General features: G+C 38.2%; 1 protein-coding gene across 1 annotated transcript in view; it reads right to left on the reverse strand.

The window, feature by feature from the left end:
* The window catches only part of arb2a (ARB2 cotranscriptional regulator A), a 157442-nt gene that overhangs the window by 58472 nt on the left and 74596 nt on the right, over positions 1-24374 (reverse strand). The gene's annotated exons all lie outside the window — the stretch shown is intronic.

A 24374-nucleotide genomic window follows, 5' to 3' on the forward strand; every position in this document is an offset into this window, starting at 1 on the left:
CCTCTGAAGCCGGGAGGGATCAAAGCAGACTGACATGTCTGCTTTTTGTGCAATGAAGCTGTTTATTTCCTATTTAACGAGCAATGCCATCCGCGGCACAGCGGGTCGTGCACGCGGCAGGGTTCGTGTATTTTAATGCCACATGTTTTAAAATTCTTCGGAATTTTTACCAACTCGATCAGCTGTTTAATCAAAACAATCCGTTTTACCTGCAACAGGAAAAATGCAGAAACGGCATCTTATCGTTTCATGCTTTCATGTGTTAACCACGCCCACCTAAAATGTCCAACCTATCCAACGATACTTAACTGATGGCTGGTAAAAGGTGTGCACGCATGGTCTTTACGCAACTTAATGAAGCCTTAACCACACGTTCGTTCCCTAGTGGTTGGCAGACTGGTTGAGAATTGTGTGATCAAAGACGCATGCAGCAGAGCTCACGTTTTGAATGTAAATATCGTTGATGATCAGGTTTGTTAAATTGTGGCCACCAAAATCGTGATCACGATCAAAATCCGATTAATTGTGCAGCCCTACTGGACCTCTTACCTGACCCTCAGCGAAGTACAGACTTCAGCATCTTAAGCAGTTTCTTTCAACAGAGCCAGCTAGTTACCAGACTTTTTCTTGCATATAATCCTATTTTCATTGTTGACGTAGTTGATGATATGCAATGTGTGTGTGTATGGAGGAGGGGAAAAGGACAGATTAATCATGTTTATTTATCTGGACGAGGAGTTGAAATAAGCGGGGAGACATCATTTAACAGCATGCTAAGCTAATCTCTGGTCGAGATAAATACTTCATTTCTCTCCTCTCCCTGTGATGCTCCCTTGCTCACAACTGCTTCACTGATGTTACATCTAAACACCGGCAATAATAAAGACAATTATTTATGCCTTTGATAATTATGTGTCAAAGGCAGCAAAAGCCACAAGATAATTGGGCAAAAAACTGAATGGTAATCCACAATGGAGTTCCCTGCGGGGAGACAGACAGACTCATCCTCAGAAAGAATGCAGCCCAAGAGAAATAGAAAACAGGCAAAGACAGAAAGATGAGAGCTCTTTAAGGGACCTTACTCACTGTCTGATAGTCAATGTGAAAAGCCACAATTATACATAGAGAGCAAGTGCAAATAGAGAGCAGCAAACAAGAGAGAAAAACAAGGGATAGGGAGAGAATGACAGAAAATGAGCAACATTTTTTTTAAAAAAAGGCAAAAATCTAGTGTTGGTGAGAGTGAGCAAAGACTGAGAGGAGGCCAGTGGGAAGGAGGACATAGTGTGTGTTTGTGTGCGTGTGTATGCACCCCATGACGATGCCAGTCAGGGACAAGGCTTATAATGTGGCTGCATCGTGCACTGCCAACAGCCACAGATAATCTAGGACTACCCACTGAGCACTGAAGCGCTGCTTAAATATTTGATTGATTAACTGTCCTGTTGCTGCCAGAGAGTAAGAGGAGAGCATCAGAGGAGCCAGGACGAACACAGAAAAGCAAACAAACATGCATGTAGGTGCACACCAGAAGGTTTGAAAACACATAACACACTAACACGTACACCCCCATAAATCCCAACAAAACAACATTGGAAGAGGAGCACAAACACAAAGATGCACACTGAAAGCATGTGTGGGCACTGCTGAGACAGTGGTGATGACAAAGTAGGAAAAACAAGCACAAAGGCTGTCCGATGCTTTCGCAGTGATTTGCTCATGCACTTTATATTGTAAAGTAATGACAAAGCAACAAATGTCCGCTAACTTAATGGTGTTCCATTGGATCTGACTTTTAGTCACCACTGGATTTTTCTCCCTGCATGTGACTTAACTTTGCTTGTAATTTATCTCACGACACAAAAAAGGATAGATTCAAGTTGCAGTGTGGTGTGTTTACCTACTCTGACTACCCCATCTGTGACGCACTCAAAACACACTCCTATCTGTTCATCCTTGCTGTGAAAACACAGGCAGCTGGCCCCCACGCTCCAACACCCTCCACAGGAAGAGACAACACCAGCGCTTCCTGTGGCTTTGAAGCAGCGGCCCCAGGTCCCCAGTTGGTCCCTAGCTTCCTTTGTCTTAACCGCAGGAAGGAAGCCCTCTCTAGCACGAGGCCACAGGCCTCAAGGGAGCAAAGGGAGTATGTTTGTGTATGTGCAAACTTTAGTGTTGAGGGAGTGTACAGAGGTTTTGCTAACTGAGGTCATGTGCATTTACTCGCAGGGTTTTTTCCTTTCCGAGTCTCCAGGGCATGAACTTTAGTTAAGGCAAGGGGGTAGAGGTGGAGGGAGTGAGCAAGAGAAAACTGCAATGACTTCCTCCTCTTTTTCCTTCTTCCTCTTCTGCATGATGAAGAGGGGGTTGGGGGGGGGTTGGTACAAATTGCTAGTTTGTGTGAGTGACAGCACTGGACACTGGGTGAGTGGAGGTTGTATATGTCCATGTACGTGTTAAAGAGGACTCAATGTGTGTATAAACATGCAAAATGCACACATTCATACAAGCAGATACACACCGAAATCAGTGGGGGCGGTAAGGAAAAGGAAGGCCAATAAATATTTACTGACACAGCAGAGGTGGAGAATAGTTGTCCACTGGTGGAAACAAAAGGCAGAGGATGAGGAGCGGTGTGCCAGGAAACCTGCCGACCGCGGGCATTGCGCCCTGCTTGTGCCCGCATGGAAAACAAGAGGAAGACGGGAAGGGAGAAGAGACCAGTGAGAGAGGGCAGGGAGGGGGGATGAAGTTAAGAAGAAATGGATGGTGTTGTGTGGAAAGCAAAGTACAAAATAGTAGGTTAGTGAAGGGTAATAATTAGCTTGTAAATTTGTTTCTCTATACTTTTAGATGCCTTCCTTCAAACCTAAAAAATAGCCATCATTAAGCCACCAATGAAATAGAAAAGAAATCTCCCTTTTCTTAGTAAGAATACAGGAAAAGTAGTCTTTCAATAATTACACAACTTCCTGACACTAAATAACTGTTTTGATAGATACCAATCCAGTTTTCGGCCACGTCACAGCACTGCAACTGCTCTAGTTAAGGTTTTAAATGGCATCTGCTTGAGCACATATAGCAGCAACATTTTGTTCCTTGTACTATTGGATCTCAGGGCTTCATTTGACATGGTCGACTGTAACATTTTACTAGGTCGAATGAAAAACTGGGTAGGACTTTCTGGCACTGCAATTTATTGGTTTAAATCCTATTTAAAAGACAGTCAGTACTTTGAGTCTATAAGCAACTAAACATCTGAGCACATTAAAATAACCTGTAGATTTCCTCAAAGCTCCATTTTGGTCCCACTGCTGTTCAATATTACATTTACCCACCTACTCACATTCTGAAAAACAACAAAACATGTTACCATAGTAATGCTGATGACACAACCAGGATGACTATACCAATACACCAGGAGACTATAATCTGATCCGAACTCTGATCAAATGCATTGATCAAATTAAAGACTGGATATGCCAAAACTTCAGCAAAATTAAGACAAAACTAACATAAAAGTTTTTAGAGTCAAGAAAGAAAGATTAAAAGTTAACACTCAGGTTCAAACAGCTAAGGTCAAACCAACTAAAATGTTAAATATCTTGGTGTCATGGATTTAAACCTCAATTTTAGCAGTTGCATCAAGACAGTTGTGCAGTCAGTCTTTTCTCACTTAAAGAACATATCAAGGATTAAGGGACTGATGTCTTATTAGGATTTAGAAAAACTTGTCCATGTATTTATATTTGGCAAACTAGGCTACTGTAATATCTTCCCTACAGGTCTCCCTAAGAATCCATCAGACAGCTGCAGTTAGTCCAGAATGCTGCTGCTCAAGTCCTTACTAAGGGTGCATTCACATGAGGACAGTCCGCTAGACTCGGTCCGATTGGGGAACTTGGCTCTGTTGTATTTATGTGGACTGAGATTGCATTCATGCAGCATTTTGGTCAAACGAGCCAAACCATGAGAATAATATATCCCCGTTCTCACCAAAGGTGGTGCTGCACTAGTATATTGCAAAAGAGAGGACAAGACCTGCGTAAAGAAGAAAACTGTTGTGAGTTAAACATGGAGCATGAAATTCTTTGTTTTGGGTTTTTTTTTTTGTTTTGTCTGTAACAATAGACAAGGCAGAAGATCATATCAATGTATTTACCCACAATGCAATGCTACACCAAATGCAGGAAGTCATTTTTTTGTAGTCCACTTCCTGTGTTTGGTTTGCTAGAAACAGGCCGAGACCTGCGTTTGTAGGTGGACCAAGTCCAACCCCTTTGGTCAGAATTTGTTTGGCGCACTCACTGCTCCCCAAACAAGGTGGACTTTCCAAGCAAACAGAGTTGGATTCTAATCAAAAAGGCTGATGTGACTGTGCCCAAAGATAAAGAAAGTGGAACATTATAACTTCAGCCTTCAAGTCTTTACAGTGGTTTCCCATCTGTCAAAGAAGTGACTTCAAAATCCTTTTGTTAGTTTATAAAGCACTGAATGGGTTAGGGCCTAAATATATTCAAGATCTTCTGGTTCATTACAAACCAAAAAATCCCTCAGGTCATCAGGGTCTAATGTTGATTCTCTTTCTAGAGTCAGAACTAAGCATCGAGAGGTGGCGTTCGGTTTTTATGCACCTCACATGTTGAACAAACTCCAAGAAAACTGCAGGTATGGTGAATCAAGGTTAAAATTTTCTTATTTGTTGAATTCTATCAAAACAATTGTTGATTCCTCCCACTGTCACTTTTATTTCATTTATTTTTCCTACTTTATAGTTTTTTCACTTTTTATTTAATTTCTTTTTAAAGTTTTTCATGCTTCCTGAAAGTTAAAGTTTTATGTAAAGCACTTTGAGTTGCTTTGAAATTTGCTATACAAATAAAAGACTTGCCCGCATGTGGTGTTGAGCATTTATTTAAAAAACAAAACTAACGAAAAGCCTAATTCTTGTCAACTACGCTGTGTTTTTCTTTTAAGTTCTCCACACTTAAAGCATCACATCAGTGATTTTCCAAATAAATCTTTTCTTTCTGTGAGTGATATACAGTTCCATAACCTCTTGAGTCCCAAGATGCTTAAGTTGCAGCAGGTAATCACTTGACTGAAATCTGTTTGGTTGCAATGACATTACATTTAAATGGTTTAGACCTGATGAGCCAAGCAGCTTCTCAAACATAGTTTGTATTATTATTTTATTTTCACTCTGTTGTATTAAAAAGATAAACTCCAATTGTTTGATAAATGTGCAGTCACTTTGAACATCTGTAACTGCTGCATAGGGTTTTACTTTAAAATGCTAAATACCAGCACAAATTGAGTTTTAAAACTTTTACAGGCATTTTCAATTCTTTGACTATGGGAATGGCATTAACATCAAGGTTTCATTAGGTAGCATTCTTAAAAAAGGCAAAGATTGCTACCAACAAAAGTCAAAGTTATGTAGAATACATTTTAGTAAAGAAAAAAAGCTAAATATTTAGTGGGCAAATGTCTTTATCATTCCTTAATTACAGTCCATTTTAACAGTTTTGGTCGAAAGAGTGAAGTTAAAAAATTACTGTTTGCATTGGCAAACGTTTAGGGCCCGTGCATCATTGAATGCTTTTTCTCTCTTGCTCCGAAAGTGCGTCTTTTCGTCTTTCTTCCTGTCTCCTCACCCTCCGGCAATGCTGTAAAATAGAAACCTAACCTCAATATTTTCCCTCACGGTGCTGGGACTTGCTGGCCCATTAAATTCCCCTTCCCATGTGTCAACTTGCACATTTCCACCATGAAATTTTCGTATAATTAAACTTTCTTAATGATTTATAAGCTATAATAATAGCCATAAGTATTTCAGAGCAGGTTAAAGGGACAGCCTTTAAGTGTACACTGGGGGATGACTCTGTTTTAACATAGTTTCGGTTGGGTGATTCTCGGCTGGATATGAGGATGGATAGGCCGAGGGAGAATGGGATTGATGGAGGGAGGAAGGGAAGGAAAGGTCCTAAAGAGGGCGGGTGGAGAAGGAGGCTGAGACCTCTGTGTTGTAACTCAGGGTGATACTGACATCAAGAAAGTCCAAGGGCTCCCTGAAACCTGGCAGGGAGGAGACTACTTACCATTTCGGATAGATAGAAAGTTATACATATATAAGGCAAGCAAAAGTATTTAAAAGGATGAAAATTAATAGTAAAATATCGAAGCCCAAGGTAGAAGGTCCAGATAGACAGATATAGTTAGAAAAAAGATGAAGCATCAGATAAATATTAATTGTCAGGCAAAAAAAAATAGATGAAGTCAGGGCAAAAAAAACCATAATAATAATAATACAATCATGTATTATTATGATTATTATATTATTATTGTTATAATTTATTATTGAATAAACACCTTAATTTACAAAACACCTTAAACAGAAAAAGATGTATGCATGCGCATACACACCCACCCACCTATAAACATACGCACAGATGTTTGCTCTCTGCTGCCTCTCTGATGGTGAAGCTGATATGATTGCCACTTAGGAAATCAGTGTGTTTTCACACCACTCTCAGCTCTGCCAAAACTAATGTGTTAAATATCCATCGGGTACTGCTGTCCATTTCTAAGACACACAGACGGACACAGCCTCATGGGCCAGCACTGATTCCTTGTACTAACTGAGCCCATAGTTGGCATCTATGCCAATATTTCTAAATTGGGGTACAGAGTGGAAAATTTCAACAGGCAAATATGTGGAATTTTCACTCACTTCTACAATTTCTTATGAGAAGGTGCTAGCTGAGTTAAATTTATAACAATCGTGCCACTTTTCACCTCTTTTTGTTAACACAAAAAACATCTCTGCATTTTCCCCCCCAATAACAACACTTTTGTCCAAAGAAATTCCTGTTTATGTTGCACAAATCCCCACAATGTTTACTGTATGTGTTTTCAAAGGGTCAAGCCTGGTTATCACAAAAATCTACCAACATATCTCACAACACTGATTTCACCTCAGCTGTGAATGGGGGAGGAGAGGAGAAAAATAAAACAAAAACAAAAATCTGGAAGAGCCTGCTGTCCTGCACTTTACTGGCAAATCAGGTGTGTGTGTGTGTGTGAATGGGTGTGTTTGTGTTTGTCCTCTGAACAGAAGGGATTGAAGAGTTGTTTTGTTGAAATTTGTAGGGCCACTTGACCAACCTCTAAGTGAAAAGCTGCATGAACAAATTAATTAATAAACTTAAGCGAAAGAGGGAAAAAGTGAAAGATGTGTATAATGTAAGTGTCTTTCTATTCAGTTTTTACTCTTTCATATGTGGTTGTCTTGTAAGCTTTGCTATATAAAGAAAAGAGAAGGGAACAAATTAAAAAATTTGAAAAAAGAAAGACAAATAAAAGGAGGAAAAGAGAGTCTCTGTGAGCTCCCTGTGCTCAAAAGAATGAAGAAAACTGCATAAGGTCAACTGAAACTATTGGTCATATAGAAAAACTAACTTAAATTTTCATGTTCACTCAGCCCTGATTCACAATATTTCTTTTTTGAAAAATGAGTTAGAAAAGAAATAGACAAAGAACAAGTTGGGGCCAAATTACAAACCTGACAATCTGGGGTAAGGTATGAGTTATTTTGCCCCATTATTTTGCAGTTTAAAACAATGAAATTACTATTTTTAATGTACAAAGTAAACAAATAATCAATAAATACATAAATAAAGTCATTTTTAACAAAATATATTTTACCACCACACTGTTCAATTAATGAGAAGCGACATTCTGATAATATTAAAAAACACTGTGTAAAAACTGTGGACAAAATGTGTGGACACTTAGGTTTTCTTAAACTCTACTGTAATGTACTTCATTTGCTAAGCAAATAGAGGCTTATATATAGAGAGAGTAGGTAAAATAGATAAAGTATAGAAAGACGATACAATTACAACAATCATTAACTCAGTGAATCAAAATGTACAATTAAACTACCCAAAACAAAATTTTTTAAGTGATATTGTTGTTCAAAAACAAACCTGGGAGAAGGACAAGTGTTCATTTACACACAAATGTACTGAGCACACACACACAGTTCAGCATAAAGCCATATTATTAATCTTATTATCAAAAAAAGAGAGAAAAAAAAGCAATTAAATCAAAGTAGTATAGAGCCCGAAGCTATGAGGACTGTCAATTCTGCTGGAAATGCCACAGAAAATTACAGTTGGGTTTGTGGATTCTATGAACCCTTTTTGATTAGGGAGTCAATTATTTCTTATTACTGAAGATGCTATTTCTGAAAAAGACCTTGTCAGTCAATCATGTAAAAAGTCCTCGAAAAGCGCGAATAAACCGTTAGAGAATGGGGCAGAGGCATTGGTGTGTGCGTGGGGAGGTGTTTCACTGACCCTTTTCCCTACCCAAACTCCTACTTGTAGTAAAATTACCTTTTAAATATTGCACCTCTGTCAGGTCTTTGTCAGCGTATGGTAATTAGGGCCTTCAGTGCAGTGCATTTGAAAAGAAAATATATTTATTAGTTTATCTCAAAGAGAGGCATTTACACAGAGCTGAAGGTAAGTTTGAATGTGGTGATTATCTTGTCATTTTCAGACTGATTTTTCTAAGAGTGTGCAAGGGTGTTTGTGTGTGTGGGTGTGTGTGCAAGTCAGTGTGGATCAACTGTCACATGTGATGTCAGCTAATGTGCTACTGTGTCTATAAGTTTGGATGGACAGAAACACTCATTTGAATGTCTATAATATACGTGTATACGTATGATTGTGTGTGTGCGTGTACTACCCCTGTATTCAGTACTGATATGCAAGCACAGCAAGTTTCTGCCATTCTCTTTGTTCTGTGTTGAATTTGACACCTCTAAACAATAACAGCACTTCATTTCTCCAATCCCTAATCCACTAACAACCACACACTGCATGGACAGGAGCTGCCAATTAGTACTATCAAACACCCTTCATTAACTGTCTGTGTACCACTGAAAAAATAAACATACATATGTGTATATATATATATATATATATATATATACATATATATATATATATATATATATATACATATGTATACATATATATATATATATACATATACATATATACATATACATATATATATATATATATATATATATATATATATATATATATATATATACATGTATACATATATATATATATACATATATATATATTTATATGTGTGTGTGTGTGTGTGTGTGTGCGTGTGTGTGCATGTTTGTGTGTGTGTGTGTGTGTGTGTGTGTGTGTGTGTGAAGGCGTCCAAGTTACCTTCCTTAAATTGATGCACTTTTGAATTAAAAGCACAAACATTTTTGGGTGAACGCAAAAGCATCCAGAAGGTGCATTGCTTTCTCCTCTACTTTATCTGTCTTTGTCTAATGGTAAGATGGGCATTGAGTAGTGAGGCTATATGGTGAGACCGAGGAGACAGAGGCCAACATGGTGAGAGAGATGTGGAGAGGAGGGGGTGCTGTCAAGGAGAAAGGGTCTCTGAGGGCTGGAGGTGAGCCGTAGTGTCTGGGAGATGACTGTCGCTCTTCTCAGTGGTCCAAGCCCTTTTCATTAACCCACACCTCTGGGTTCACCAAACAAAACAGGGGGTGATAGTGGGGACATAGGGGTGGGGGCCATGCACCCATCCTGGTGCCCACCAGAGACCGACTGCCTGTTTGCCTTCCTGTCTCTCTGACTGCAGCTTTGTGTCATCCTTTACTGACAAGAGACTGCTTTTTAATGAAACGCAACCACAAATAGGAACGCATGGATGGACACACAGACAAAGACAGAACATAAGCATACCAAATATACACAGCAATGAATCCTGCTAAGAGAAAGAGGGGGGTAACAAAGGACAGGCAGTGCCCCCTAGTGTTTTCATCAAAGAGAACTCAGACCAGATGAACTAACCCACACTAAGCCGCACCAAACAGGTGCAAGAAAGGTAAAGGAAGGTTAGAGGTGAAGAGGTATAATGCATGAGAAAACAGTTTTACATGTGGGCAGTCCAGGTAGTGAAGCGGGTGAGAAAGGTGGAAGGTGAATGGCAGTGCAGAAAGGAAAGAAAGGGATGGAAGACAGAAGATGAAGAATGAATGGCTGTTAAAATGCACGAATGAGGGTATATTAAACATGCTAGATTAGTTGTCTGACACCACTATGATACATTCAAAGCTACAAGGGCAAGACAGTAGGAGGAAAGGCAGACATGCAATACATGAAAGCCAATGAGATATTGCAAAGGATGCACAATCATACTGTAAGGACGTACACATGCACACACAAACTGCTTATTGCAAAACTTTCCCTGTTGACCTGGTAACAGGTCTGAACCTGAACCACAACCTGATGACACAAAAACTCATTTTTACTGGACACTGTAGAGGTTTTGGATTTAAATGCATAATCTTATGTTTGATGTAAAAAATATTTTAAAACAAACATGAATGTTTAAAAAAAAAAAAAAAAAAGAGCTGCATGTGTGTAACTTTTCTTTTAAACTCAGAGAGAACATCTAGCTTCATATTCCCACCATGAAACAAGGCCTACCCTTCAGTGAGTTCCACATTCAGCTCCAAGCTGGTTAAAACATCAAAGGAGTCTCTAGCACACTCCTCCATTCCTCTTCCTACTGTCTTTGGGTCTTCCATAACCCCATCGTATTTCACAGCACATAAAGCCTTAAAACGGCACATAAAACAGCTCATCTCTTTTCACTGTCAGCTTTCAAGGCTTAAAAAATTAAATATGTTTTAGTGCAGGTACATAACCAAAACATATCTCTTCAAAAACCTCCATAAAGGATAAAAAAAAAAAAAGGCTTTCAATAAGTATTGAAAGTTATAGAATTGGGGATGCATCAACTGAATAGACTGTATTAAGTACATCAAGCTTAAGGAGTAGAAAAACATGAACTACCTATTTTCCTTTTTCAATGTCTTCCATCCTAATGCAGTTCCATTTAAATACATGTAAAGAAAATAAACCATGCAATTTGGAGGTGATGCATTTACACAAATAAAATCTTTCAAAACAGGCACAACAAAATCAGTAACCCTTGCACAAAGGGTTTTAACAGAGGGCAAAGTATAAAAAACACAAAGCACAGAATACCAGAAGTAAATTAACTAAAGTGCAAAAGCAATGAAAGACAGTGTGATGAGAGGGAGCATTGATGCTGATGCAGAATAGGAATGAAAAAACAAAACAAAGAAGGATAAGGGGAGAAAAAAGGATACAGAACCAGTGAAAGAAAGGGCTGTTTAAAGTTCAACCTTGGAGTCGCTGAGTTCACTAACATTTGCACCAGGAACCAGCTAGCTGTACCTCACAGGCGTTCAGAAACCACGCTTTCTTTCTCTTCTGTTCCGAAGTTTTATTCATTCCTCCTACATCTGCCAAAGAATGTGAGCATTCTCAGTCTGGAGGACGGAGAAGTTAAGAAAATTTGTAGAGAAAAAAAAGACAGAGGAGCAAACTGGATTTAGAGTGTTCAATTTACGTGTTGTGTGACAACCGGCAACCCCACACCCCAGATTCTTCCTTATATTCTATGCATTCTTATAGCAGAATTAACGAGGGAGAAGGAAGGAAATGACATGTGACAAGTGATTCATTTGAGCTGTCAACATGTCATCTTCACCACATTCAAACCTCATGTCAAGAACTTGTATTCCCTCACTGTTGAAGGTGACCTAGGTCGTAACCAGTTGACACATCCAAACACAGCAGGTGAATGCATGGAATTATCACTGGGGGCAATGGAGAAGGGGAGATCATGAAAGCCAATTTAGAGTAATAAGAAATAAAAAAAATAAAAATAAAAAAAAGGAGGAAAAACATTTGGAAAAGCAGCTTGGATAACTTTAGTAAATTCACATTTTTGACAGAGAAAGAAAAAAAACATTATTTTAAATTTCATGATTTCCTTTTTTTTTAAATACTAGGAGATAAAGTTTCAGCCACAATTTCAGGTCAGTGGTTTCCCAAAACAAACAGTATCTTTGAAAATGCTTTATACTGCAAGTAAGAAGCATCAGAAGGATAAATAACTAGGAAAATTAGCAATTTTGAATTGTTTTGTGAAAAAGAAAAAAATAAATTTTGGGTTTAAGGTGAGTGGCAGCTAGATCCATCTCAAAGGAAGGTAAAGAATCATTGGAAGCATTGGCAGAAACTCTGTTGTGAAGCTGAAGTTAAAGACAGAAGAGGGAAACGAAAGTCGGTTTAAACAAAGAACAGGAAATAACAGATGAATACAACAGAATAAGATTAAGAGAATTTAAGTAGTAAAAAAGAATGAATAGGGAATATGGACCCAAAAAAGCTCTAAAGGGAGTAAGAGTAACCAAGAAAATGAAGGCTAATTGAGTGGTGTGACATTTTTAAAACAGGGGCACGGGGCAATGGAAGAGTGGGTAAGTTGGTAAGAGTTGGTTGCTTATTAAAGGAAACGATAACAGACAAAAAGTGAAAAAGATCAGCGAAAAAGAAAAAAGAAAGGAAAAGTGGGCAGCAGTGCCCACTGCATATGAAAGAACGAAAGAAGAATGAGAGGTTTGAAGAAGGAAAGAAACAGACCTTGCCACTGAGGCAACGAGCTGGGAGGATGAGAAAGGCAGACAAAGCCACACGCTGCTTTCATAGAGCAGAACAAAGAAAAGAGGTGCATCATGGGAATCTGAGCCTTGTGTCGCCTCTGACGCCATGGTGGACAAACACACAATGATACATATGGACAAATCAAAATGGAAACAGATGAGCTTTCATGTAAAAATAAAACATGGTTACATTGTGAGATCGCAGTTTTGTCTTTTCATCAACAAATTTCTCCACTCATTTATCTAATTCATAAGAACAATTGTATTAATCAAACTTTCAGTAAAATAACCAAAAAATATGACAACATAAAAATAAGAAAGGTATTAAAAATTGTCTATGGTCCATACTATTTTAGGCACATAACACCATACACATGGTGCATATTGTTTATGATTAGGGAAATAAATAAATGAAGTTAAAAATGATTTTTTAAAATAAATAACATAATATCAAATTAAAATATTGTCAAATTAAAACTAAAAGAAACAGGACAAAATTATCAAGTGAATTTGTTAAAGAAAAGACATGTCTTAAGGGCAGATAATAATCAGTCAAAAGAAAAAAACACTGGACAGTAGTCTGCAGCAACCTGAAACAGGTAGATCTTAAGATGTAAGATGAAGAAAAACAAATAAGATGAACAGGAAAAAAGCAGGGCTGTTCAAATGAAACAGTTATTAAGGTATTTTTGAAATGTTACCTGTACAGTATGTAGTATATATTTGATTAGAAATCAGATCTGAAATTTGCATTCAGGAAGGTATTTATGGATTGAGACATAGGTTGAATTATCAGAGTGGGGTGGGGGGAAATTGTCTACTTTTCAAACTTGAAAGATAAAGCATGCAAAATCATGATATTGGCTGCAAAGTTTTTCATCTGTCTGTAGTGACTCCTACTTGCCCCTCTTTTTATATTCCCTTTCTCTCTCGCTCTCTCCCTCTCTGTCAGTTGCTGTCTCTACCTCCGGCAGGTCTGATATGCCAGAGCTGCAGCTGAACTCTGAGTAGCACTGTCTCCGGGAAAAAACAAAGTGATCAATGTGAGAAGGCACGGGGCGCTCATGGACAGGCCAATCAATGGTGGAAAGAACCTTGCCCAGGGCCTTATGCAAATGGAAGCACGTCCTGTAACCTCGGGAGTGAACATGCGCACTAGATCAATGGGACAAGGGTAGAACCTTACAGCAAGATCAGCCTCAACCAGTAAATATGTAATGATGAATCCCACAAGATTTAACTGAACTCAAATGAACTTCATCTAGCTTGGTGTCTTATATCACAAAAAGGCAAATAAAGCCCTGTTTTTAAGAGGTAGGGCAGAAAGTGGGTGGAGTAGAACAAGAGAGATTAGACTGTATTTGTAGAAAGAAACACTGAGGACAGATGGATTTTGAAAATCCTTATCACTGGACAGGTTGGTGGGTGGTAAGGTATGAAGAAAAAGGGGAGAAAACATTCACCTCAATAACTCGTATTTGAAATGTAATGATTTTCAATTTCATCACCACCTAAGGCCTTTGTGTTTTGAAAACAAGAGAAGAGTGTGTACCAGTTTGGACCTGGTGAAAGCTTGCTTGGCCAAGGACTAGATAAACCATTATAAATGGGTAGTTGATCTTTAATGTTGGAATATATTCCAATAAACTAGAGTCTGAAATTCATATCGAGCGTGAGGCTATCACAGGCCAATAAGAAGTGCTGTGAAAATGAGGAAACTATTAAGTTTAGTGTCTACAAGCACTGTCTATAGCAAAATGACAAAATTATGTAATCAAACCAACATAAAAACTGAGAAAAGTTAGATATTCACAAAACAAGAAACAAGAAAAACACAAAAAGGAAGGAAAATATAAAAAAAATAGAGAAAGAAGGATGTTAATGATGGAAATCACAAAGTAAGAAAGAAGTAAAGACTTGATTTGTAGCATTGTAGCCTGCCTCTTATTGTTAAGTGTGCTATAAAAAAAATATGATCAAAACAAGACAAAAACTGTACATTCTACAAGATTTTCAAATATCTGAAAGCACACTTTGACTTTCCTTTGGCTCTTAGGAAAAACTCAGATACCCTTTAAAGCAAGGAGTGATGACCAGTATGGGGATACTAAACAGAAAGTTAAGTGTTAGGAAAAACATGTTAAGACACCAAAAACATAAATGCTGTATCTTTTTGTATTCTAATTTCATAATCTGAATTTACTTAACTTTATGCACAACCAAAAATGACAACTTACAAATTGCAAGGTAACCCACTAGCTTCTGCTACTTCACTACCAAAATAAAAAACGAAAAAAAACCCAAAACAAAACAAAACTGCGTGATGACAAATAAAAGATAAGATAGATAATATATATATATATATATATATATATATATATATATATATATATATATATATATATATATATATATATATATATATATATATATATGTATATATACACATATACATATATATATATATATGTATATATATACACACACATATACATATATATATATATATATATATATATGTATATATATACACACATATACATATATATATATATATATATATATGTGTGTATATATATATATATATATACACACACATTGTACCCACATTGTACCCATTGTGTGTACTGCAGGTGTGTGATCCTTGAATTGACCAATAAATGTCCTGGTTCAATTAGAGCTGGTGTTTAAACAGTTGTCCTCATCATGCTGTTCACATTTTGACATCATGAGACCAAGACGACACCTAACAATGGAACAACAGTCCCTTGCCATTGCGATGCTTCAAACAGGACGTTCTCAGACAGAAGTGGCCACTGAGCTTGGAGTGTCACAGAGTGTCATCAGCAGAGATATCGAGAGACTGGAAGAGTCACAGAAAGGCCTAGAAGTGGACGTCCTTTGGCCACATCCCGTGCTGATGACCGCTACATTGTGAACACTGCCCTGAGAAAGCGGATGATGAATGCCACTCAACTCCAGGCACGTTTAAGAGAGGTGAGAGGCACCCAAGTGTCACGTCAGACCATTCGAAACCGTTTACATCAGCGTGGTCTGCGTTCTAGACGACCTGCACGGGTACCTGACCACACCATCAGGTACAGGCATCATCGTCTTGCATGGGCCAGGGAGCATTTGCGCTGGACAAGGAACCAGTGGGCCTCAGTGCTGTTCTCTGATGAAAGTCGATTCACACTGAGCAGAAATGATGGCCGGCAACGATGTTGGAGACGTCAGGGAGAGCGCTATGCATCAGCCACTGTTGTCACCAGGCGATCTTTTGGTGGTGGCGGTGTTACAGTGTGGGCAGGGGTGTCCACTTAGTACAGAACTGCCCTACACTTTGTGAATGGTACAGTGACAAGCCCATACTACCTGAATAACATCATTAATCCAGTGATTGTGCCCCTACATGAACAGCACAGGCCTAATTTCATCTTCATGGACGACAATGTTCCTGCTCAGAGGCCGCATCATCAGGGAACGGCTGTTGGAGACTGGTGTACCTCAAATGGAATGGCCTGCACTCTCTCCAGACCTGAATCCCATTGAAAACCTGTGGGATCAGCTGAGCCGTCGTGTAGAGGCTCGAGACCCTGCACCCCAGAACCTCAATGACCTGAGGGCTGCCCTTCAAGAAGAGTGGGATGCCATGCCTCAGCAGGCAATAAGTTGCCTTGTGAACAGCATGAGACGTCGTTGTCAAGCTGTATGACGAGATATTGAGACGTTCAAATTTTTTGTTGTGGTGTAACTACCATTGTTGTTACCTTTTGTGTTGAATGAATTTTTTGAGATGAGGAAATCAGTAGTGCATCCTTCTACTTAAATGTCTTACTTTTATGATATTATTTCACTGTAGCATGAACATATTGCATTTTCCATAAATTTCACCTGAAAGCCAAATATCCCTAACTTTTTGTGAGTAGTGTATATATATATATATATATGTGTGTGTGTGTGTGTGTGTGTGTGTGTGTCAGTATGTAATGATCATTAGATGGTGTTCAGGTTCTGAGATAATTTTGCTACTGTGCAAATGACAAATAATTGATGAAGACAAGAGCACAGTTGCAAATAACTAAAGAAGAATCATACACTGATTCTATTTGTTCTAGTGCTGAAGTAGTAGCACAAGAAAGACTGCAGATGGGTTAACTATTTTTAATCCACCACTCCTATCTAACAGCAAAAATGCAATCTAGAAACCAAATATGCTCCTGAAACATAGAAAGAAACACCAACAAAGGTGAGAATAATGGTGACGTATTGAAGGGAATACTTCACAAAGCCTTTTGTGCAAGTATCCTTTTCAGGCAGCAAACCCGCTGTAATTTGGTCTGCGTCATCTGCCTCCAGTCACAATGCAGCATTACAGCTTTGAAATGGATGGCAAATGAAGGCCATTTGTACATAATCACAGCACATAGAAGAATTCAGAAGCTCTACAATGTGTTGTTGAGGTGGAAAGAAAGACCTTGGTCTATCTGTGGCAGCCAGTGCATCTAAGGTTGGGGGGGGGTCCTTTTTTTCCCAGAAACAAGCAAATCAATTCAAATCAAATCAGCCTGATAGCCGTGACATTTAAACAGTTTAATTTACATCCTTATATTAAGAGGAGAGCTGCTCTCTAAGATCCTATGCATTCACAAATAAATTAGACGGCTATATTTCATCCGCTTAATAGAGCAAATATGCTGTAGCTGTACTGCGGAGGAAACCGTGTCTTCTCATGGTGTACAAAGGGCCAGGCATTGTGTGTCATTACTAGCAAAGCACAAAAATGCAAAAAGAGATAATACACATAATTCAGACAGGGGTAAAAAAAAAAAAAAAAATACAGGACCATGCATGTGGTACAGTGTAAATGCATGGATGAGTGTACACCAAAGCATATACACACTTTGTGATGATAGCGTATGTCCTGAGGGCTGCCATCCTGCTGTGCAGGCTGGAAGGCACTTTTGTCATGGCGGTCCTTTTGTTTCACATCAAACAAAACGCCACTGCTTTGCATATGGCTCCACTAATTTCTGCTAGTGTGCCCCAGCCATTTATCATTGCCTCTCACCCTCTCCTTCTCTGTTCCCCTAACATGGCTCTGATAGCTGCTCTCCACCAAGCTGTTCTGCCATGGATGATACAGGCTTCTCCAGACTTGGGCTGACACAAATGTGTGAATCTGTATATACATGCATGTATACAAAAACACGTATACACATAATCAAGCAAATACAGACACACGCAATATGTGTGCGCACACTTGGAGACACACACACACCCACACACACACATATAAGCCATGAGGCCAGACATACAGAGGAAACTGCACTACAACTGCTTGTAAGCCCGCCAGCTAAGGAGAACCTTGAGATAAAAACAAAACTGCTCATCGTCCCTTCCAGAAGCAAAGACAGGACGGCCCTTAGAGTTTCAAAGACGTATAAGAAAAGCATACTGCAGTAGTGGAAGAGGTCTTCAGAGGCTTCATATGCACAACTTGAAAGTAGAAATTTTGTTAACAAATTTAAGTGATTTCTGTTTGGATAGCAATGACCTTAGGTGAGGGCACCATAAGGCACTGTATTTTTAATAAATATAAATGCTGGACCTAATTTGACGCTGTTTCAATAATATGCTGACATTTTAGTAACATAATGAGTTTGTTCTTTGTTTGGAATTTAGATCATCTGAAAAGAACATCCATTTTATTTTTCGATAAAAGCAGCAAAACACAAATACTATTGTGCTGCATTTGCCAAATATCAATGGATAATACATCTATCCATGAATCAGTCAAGGTTTCTTATTCGTTAAGAATATTTCAGAATCCCAAAAATTTACAAGCAAATTGAGACTTGAAAAATACAGCATTTAATTATTTCATCCAGTTACTGATCATTTAACAGGTGAGATATTAAGGCTAACACAAACGACACGATTGTTTTAACATGACATGTCGAATCAAAGTTAGGCAAAATGACAGATTCCAAAAAAGGAGGTAAATTTCACACAATATAGAATTATTCTGTTACCATAAATACATAAAAAGAATAGGCTACCAAAAATTAATAAGGGTGCATATGCAATTCTAAGCATGACAATTAGGATGTGAAAATAGGAAACCGAAGGGCAGTGAGTTCCAGAGGTCTGAAATTACATAGGAAATCTGTCAAATTCTCATTAAAACATAAAACTTTTGAATAGGATTGTCACATTATGTAAAGAGATCCTTTTTCCAGCGATAAGAGAAGCGATGAGCAGTGTTAATGTTCCTGATCACTAGCTGTGTCACACATGCACACAAACCAAGTCCACTGACAAGAAGTGAGCACACTTGTAACAGATAACCTGATTATCATGCAAAGACAGCTTAGTGTACTAACTCTATGACAAATATGTCATACAGAAGCAGAATCCAGCACAGTTTTGGATGCATATGGCAATGACATGCTGAAAAATACCAGTGGATAAAGGAGTATGACTGAAAGAAAAGTCACAAATTTTCAAATTTTGAGATTTTTGAAGTACCAGGTGGCTGTGTGTAGGAATACCAACATGAGAGGAAATTAAACAAAAATGTATAAAATCTAAAGTGAAATGTGATGATGGGAACATTGAAGACAATGCAAGCCACTCTGCTACTGTGCTGCATACTAAGCGCTAAGATATTCCACAATTCAGTTATATTCATTCACTGGATTATGATTAAGTTTTAAAAGAAATCAACAAACTGAAAGAATGTAAGATATTCACTAGCAGCATTTTTAGACATCTAGATCCCATATGTAGATGCATTGCGTGTGTGTGTGTGTGTGTGTGAGTGTGATTTTAAAGAGGCATGGTGTAAAACAGATGACAGCTGGGAAAAGAGTTGTTTTCACAGCACCGTGTGCTCACTAGCCTGTTGCAATGCCAGGCATAGAGCTTTACAGATTTCCGCCAGACCAGGAGTACTGCACAGAGGGCACAGAAGCGCCAACCCTGGCCTGAGGGTCAACACAAGTGGGAGAGGGGGAATTAGGAGGACAAAGAAAACAAGGACAAGAAACAAGAAATAAAACAGAGCCCAACACTAAATAATGTAGAAGAAAGGTCTTGGTACATTTGACAACAAAGTAATGCAAAAACTTAAGAATGCCTTTGTAAACAAAGTTTAAATCAAACAGTTGTATTACACATGGAAATGACAATGACCTTGTTTGGAAAGCATCCCACACTTGAGAATTTTAAAGAAACAAAATATAATTAAGCATGATTATGCAAACAATGGTAGGAATGGAAATAAACCTCCATATATATATAAAGCTGTCTCACCTTAATCATCTCTTCCCACAACTGACACCTGCCACAACACAATTACACTTACACAAGCAAAACCAAGGACAGTAGAGAAAAGACTGTGGGTATTCATTATAAACTGAAACAGATGGCAAGAAACAGTGTGCAGACAGCTTTTCAGCAAGAGTGTAAAGTGTACATGTTATGTATCTTCATACACAGAACTTAAAGTCTGTACCTATGTTTTTGAGGGGATGTGATGGCTCGCTGCTTGTCTGGTTGGCACCCACACATTTGTGCACTGGGAGACAGATGCATTCTTACATAAGATCTTATATAATGCAGCTCACTCCGATCCAAAAAGAGTGATTCTTTTTCACTCAGAGAGCAGTAAGGCCGTAAAAGGTTAGACAACCCTTCCTTAACACAACCACTACCACTTACATGTCCACCCCCTAACTCTCAGCAGTGAAGAAAGAAAAGACAAGCTGTGTAGCGGGAGAGATGGATGCTGGGGCCTCAGTGTGAATTTTCCTCTCTGTTGTGGATTGTGAGTTTTGTCTTTAGGAGACAAGTGTATAATATGGACCTGAAACTTAATCAAGAATTTAATTTAATATATGTGTGTGCTGTTGCATGTATAAAATTAAGGAAAACAGAAAGAAAGACATTCCACAGTAGGGGAATAATTTCTTATACTTTGTAAGGGCCATAGACGTGCTGGGCTAAAAACTGAAGTGGGAAGATGATCCATGTTCCTTTCAAACTGTACAGCTGAGAGAGCTGAGAAGAAGCAGCAAGAAGGAACAGCCTGGCCAAGCATGAAAGCAGATGTCAGAGGAGACCAGAGCCTCTGAGGAAAAAATACAGAGAGGAAGAAGAGTGGACAGAGATGGATGGATGAGTTCTGTGATTGCTTAAAAATGATGTGTAAAAAAGAAGGAAAAGTGGAGAAAAAGCAAGCAACCTTCCCTTGCATTGTTAGTCGGTTTCTCTTTTGCGCTCTTATTCAAAGACAGCTAGTTACTCTTTGATGTATCTATAATTGGCCAGTACATACTATGAAGTGTTTTAAAAGAATCAAATTGCATTGAAACACTTGAGCACTCTAAACAGAAGCTAACATGCTCTGCAGAAAGGGGAGCAAGCAAGAGAAATTAATGTTGGGCCTTTTTGATGTGCTTGATCAGAAATGTATTTATTAACTGCAAAGGGGAGTAGTAATTAACCCAGAGACAGCTTGTTTTCTCTGGGTCTTCTCATGTGTCAAATGGTTCATCCAGCAAGGCTATACTTGTGACTTGTGTGCTCATGCACACACCTCCTATCCTATCCCACCGGGCCAATTTCCCCTCAATTAAGCCAACTGTGTGTATGGGTATGTATATGAGTGTGGTTGTCTGGGCATGGGACTGTTTATGCCAAAGGTAAACTGAGTAGGCAACAATATAGATAAATAAATGTGAAGTGGTCACGTGTTTGAGCAAGTTACTCTGTAGTGTACCCGTTTGTAAGGATGGAGGAATGCGAGTGCGACTGGATAAAAACTGAAACTTGCCAGAGCAGAATATTGCTCTGAGCATACTGTAGATATATCTAACTTACTTTCTCCCAAATTAAGATCAAAAACTAGGATACATTTACAAAAATAATTCAAACAATAGTTTAATCAAGATGAAGGTAAGAAATTAAAACCATAAATTTAGAAATGCTTTGTCTTTTTGTTAAGATAGATAGGTGGAGTATTGTTGACACCTGCCAGCACAAAAAAACAGGATGGCCTCAAGAAAAACTTAGCGAGGGCATATTTGAAGATCTTGTCTCTCAGAATGAATACAGACATGTTCCTTTATGTTGTTTTCCTGCATATTACTAACATGCTACATCTTTATGTATGCATATACTGTATATGCATGTATGCAAAATGTTTTTCATATGACAAGGACATCACATAAAAGAAAACAGACTTACTGAGGCCACTGCACATGCACACAAACACAGAAAGAGAGAAAGAGTCTCACTGAAGTAAACGCAGAAAGATACAAACAGAGAGAACAACTGGTCTTCGTCACAATGTGAGAAAACCCAGGAGATTGCAAAGCTTTCACGGACAAAACACTGCATGAATATTTAGCAGTCAAATTAAAATTACAAAATACATGTTGGAAGGAAGGGGGGGGTGGAAGAAAAAGAAAGCAAAGATTTCTGTAGGACAAGTCCCCCACTTTTAATTTACCATGATCCACACACTCATTGTGCTGCTGATGTCTTCCTTTACAGTGAGGAGATATGTCCCACATAATATGTGATGTGGTGTTAATAGCAGTAGATCCTCTATATTTAAATAAACCAGTATATTACACATGTCCAGTTCTCAAATCACAAAGAGGCTTTCAAATGCAAATAACACAATGTTTTGGTTAGCCAAGCTAAAACAATGTAGATCTTTTGAAGAAACAGCACATGAGCAAAACATTAACAATATATCCACAACATATATATCTACAAAAACAGTAGTGTATTGAATTTACGCAGTTTAAAAATAAATCATTATGTTCAAGTCATGGCCCAGCTAGTGTTGGATTGTTTTTTTTAATTAAACTGAGCCGCATTAAAACAAATAACAGGTGATGTGACTATGATGATTTGTGTCACAAAAGTAATCCAAGGATGGGATACAAGCAAAACTGAATTATGGGGCCATGCCACATGCCTATTTTCTAGACTGATCTATAACTCTATAACATTTTTCTTTCTTTCTCTTTCTTTTTCAGGGTTTTTTTTTTTATGTCCCTTCACACAATACGGAAAGCTGAGGTTATTTGGATTGTTCATCTGTGCATGAGGACAGAAGGCAAACCTGTGGCAGCAGTCTGATGTACTGGGCCGTATGACTGCTACACTCGCTCATATTATTAGCAGCATAAGCAACATAACAAATAGTTGAAGCAGTTGGCTTGGGGACTAAATTTTTTATCAATCATGTACTGGATGTAAGCTGGGTTCATTTAAAGGGTCTTCTGTGCATTATATAAAGGCCTCTGTGGTTGATATATTTTTTTTAACTCTTATCTTACAACCTGAACTTCAGGAACTTCAGGAATCTTCTGGTACTGGCACCTATTACCAACATGCATTCAGAAGTCATGCAAAGAGCTCATAGCTGCTTTGGCAGAACAATAAAAAGTGCATAGTATCAGGCAGGAGGTTTAATATATGTAAATAGTGTGTATGCGTTACAATGGACAATGAAATGAGTAGCAGCAGTAAACTAGTGCTGACATACGCATCCCTAATATTTACCAAGATAAAATAAAACAGACAGAAAAATAAAATACCACTGTCTAACAACATGCAGAAGCACTGTTACTACAGTAGGTAACTGGTGATGTAGAGTCCATTGAGACATTAGGATGAAATAAAGAGTTAAAGAAAATATATCAACCACAGAGGCCTTCATATAACACACAGGAGACCCTTTTAGCTAAAGGGTAGGCTTATAAAGCCAAGAAAGTGGCCAAAGTTTTACTTTCAAAGTCCCCTGTGCACCATTAATTCTGTCAAATCTACTTCCCTCTCACCAGTTAGACTTAGCCATTGTCTGTCTTAAGGCTGAAAGAAATACAAGCTGTGCAAAAGATATGGTTTAACAGAAACACAAATGTTATATTCATCCTTTCATTTCTTTATTCAGCCCTCTGCATTTCCCTCCTTTCTTTCTTTTCTTGATGTGCAGAAGAGGTAAACAGTGCTCAAGGACATGAATGAGCCACACTGTTTACAGAAGCAGCACTTTCTCATTTAAAGTAAGTACATTTTATTTTCCATAGACCACCGTTTCCATTCTGAATAATGTGAAAAACTTGTCAGTGTAAGATTTCCTTGTACACCGATCACACGGACACACACATCGTAGCTCCACTAACACAGTGTTGCTAACATAGTAAATTTGCCTTTAGATTTAGTGAGTTTTCAGACCCCTCTAGTCTATATTTGACCTTAAAACTCTGTGTTCTTCTTCAAAAAGTGACTAGTGACAGAAGTAGTCAGTTTTACTGGCGTTACTTTTAGACATCCAGAGACTGACATGAAAGCATGTATAATTTACTCTTGTGAATGAGCAGCAGGTGCTGCTGCATGCCCCTCCCCTGTCCAAAAGCACGATGTTACGATGACTACTGTTTTGTTCCTTTTTCTCTTTTAATCTTCTTTTGCTTTTTTGCTGAATCCACAATGCTGTGTTCAATATATATATATACACACACACACATATATATATATATATATATATATATATATATATATATATATATATATATATATATATATATATATATATAAACATATATACACACCACAATGTGCAGCGCTTTATAACCATCTATTGAACGGATCTGAGTTGTTTAATCCACTTATATTATGGTCCAGCATAATAAACACTTCATAACCAATTTTTATTTCTTTTTACAACACTTACTTAATATGCTAAAGTATAGGAACT

Source organism: Telmatherina bonti, assembly GCF_933228915.1.
Source record: "Telmatherina bonti genome assembly, chromosome: 13".
Classification (NCBI taxonomy): domain Eukaryota; kingdom Metazoa; phylum Chordata; class Actinopteri; order Atheriniformes; family Telmatherinidae; genus Telmatherina; species Telmatherina bonti.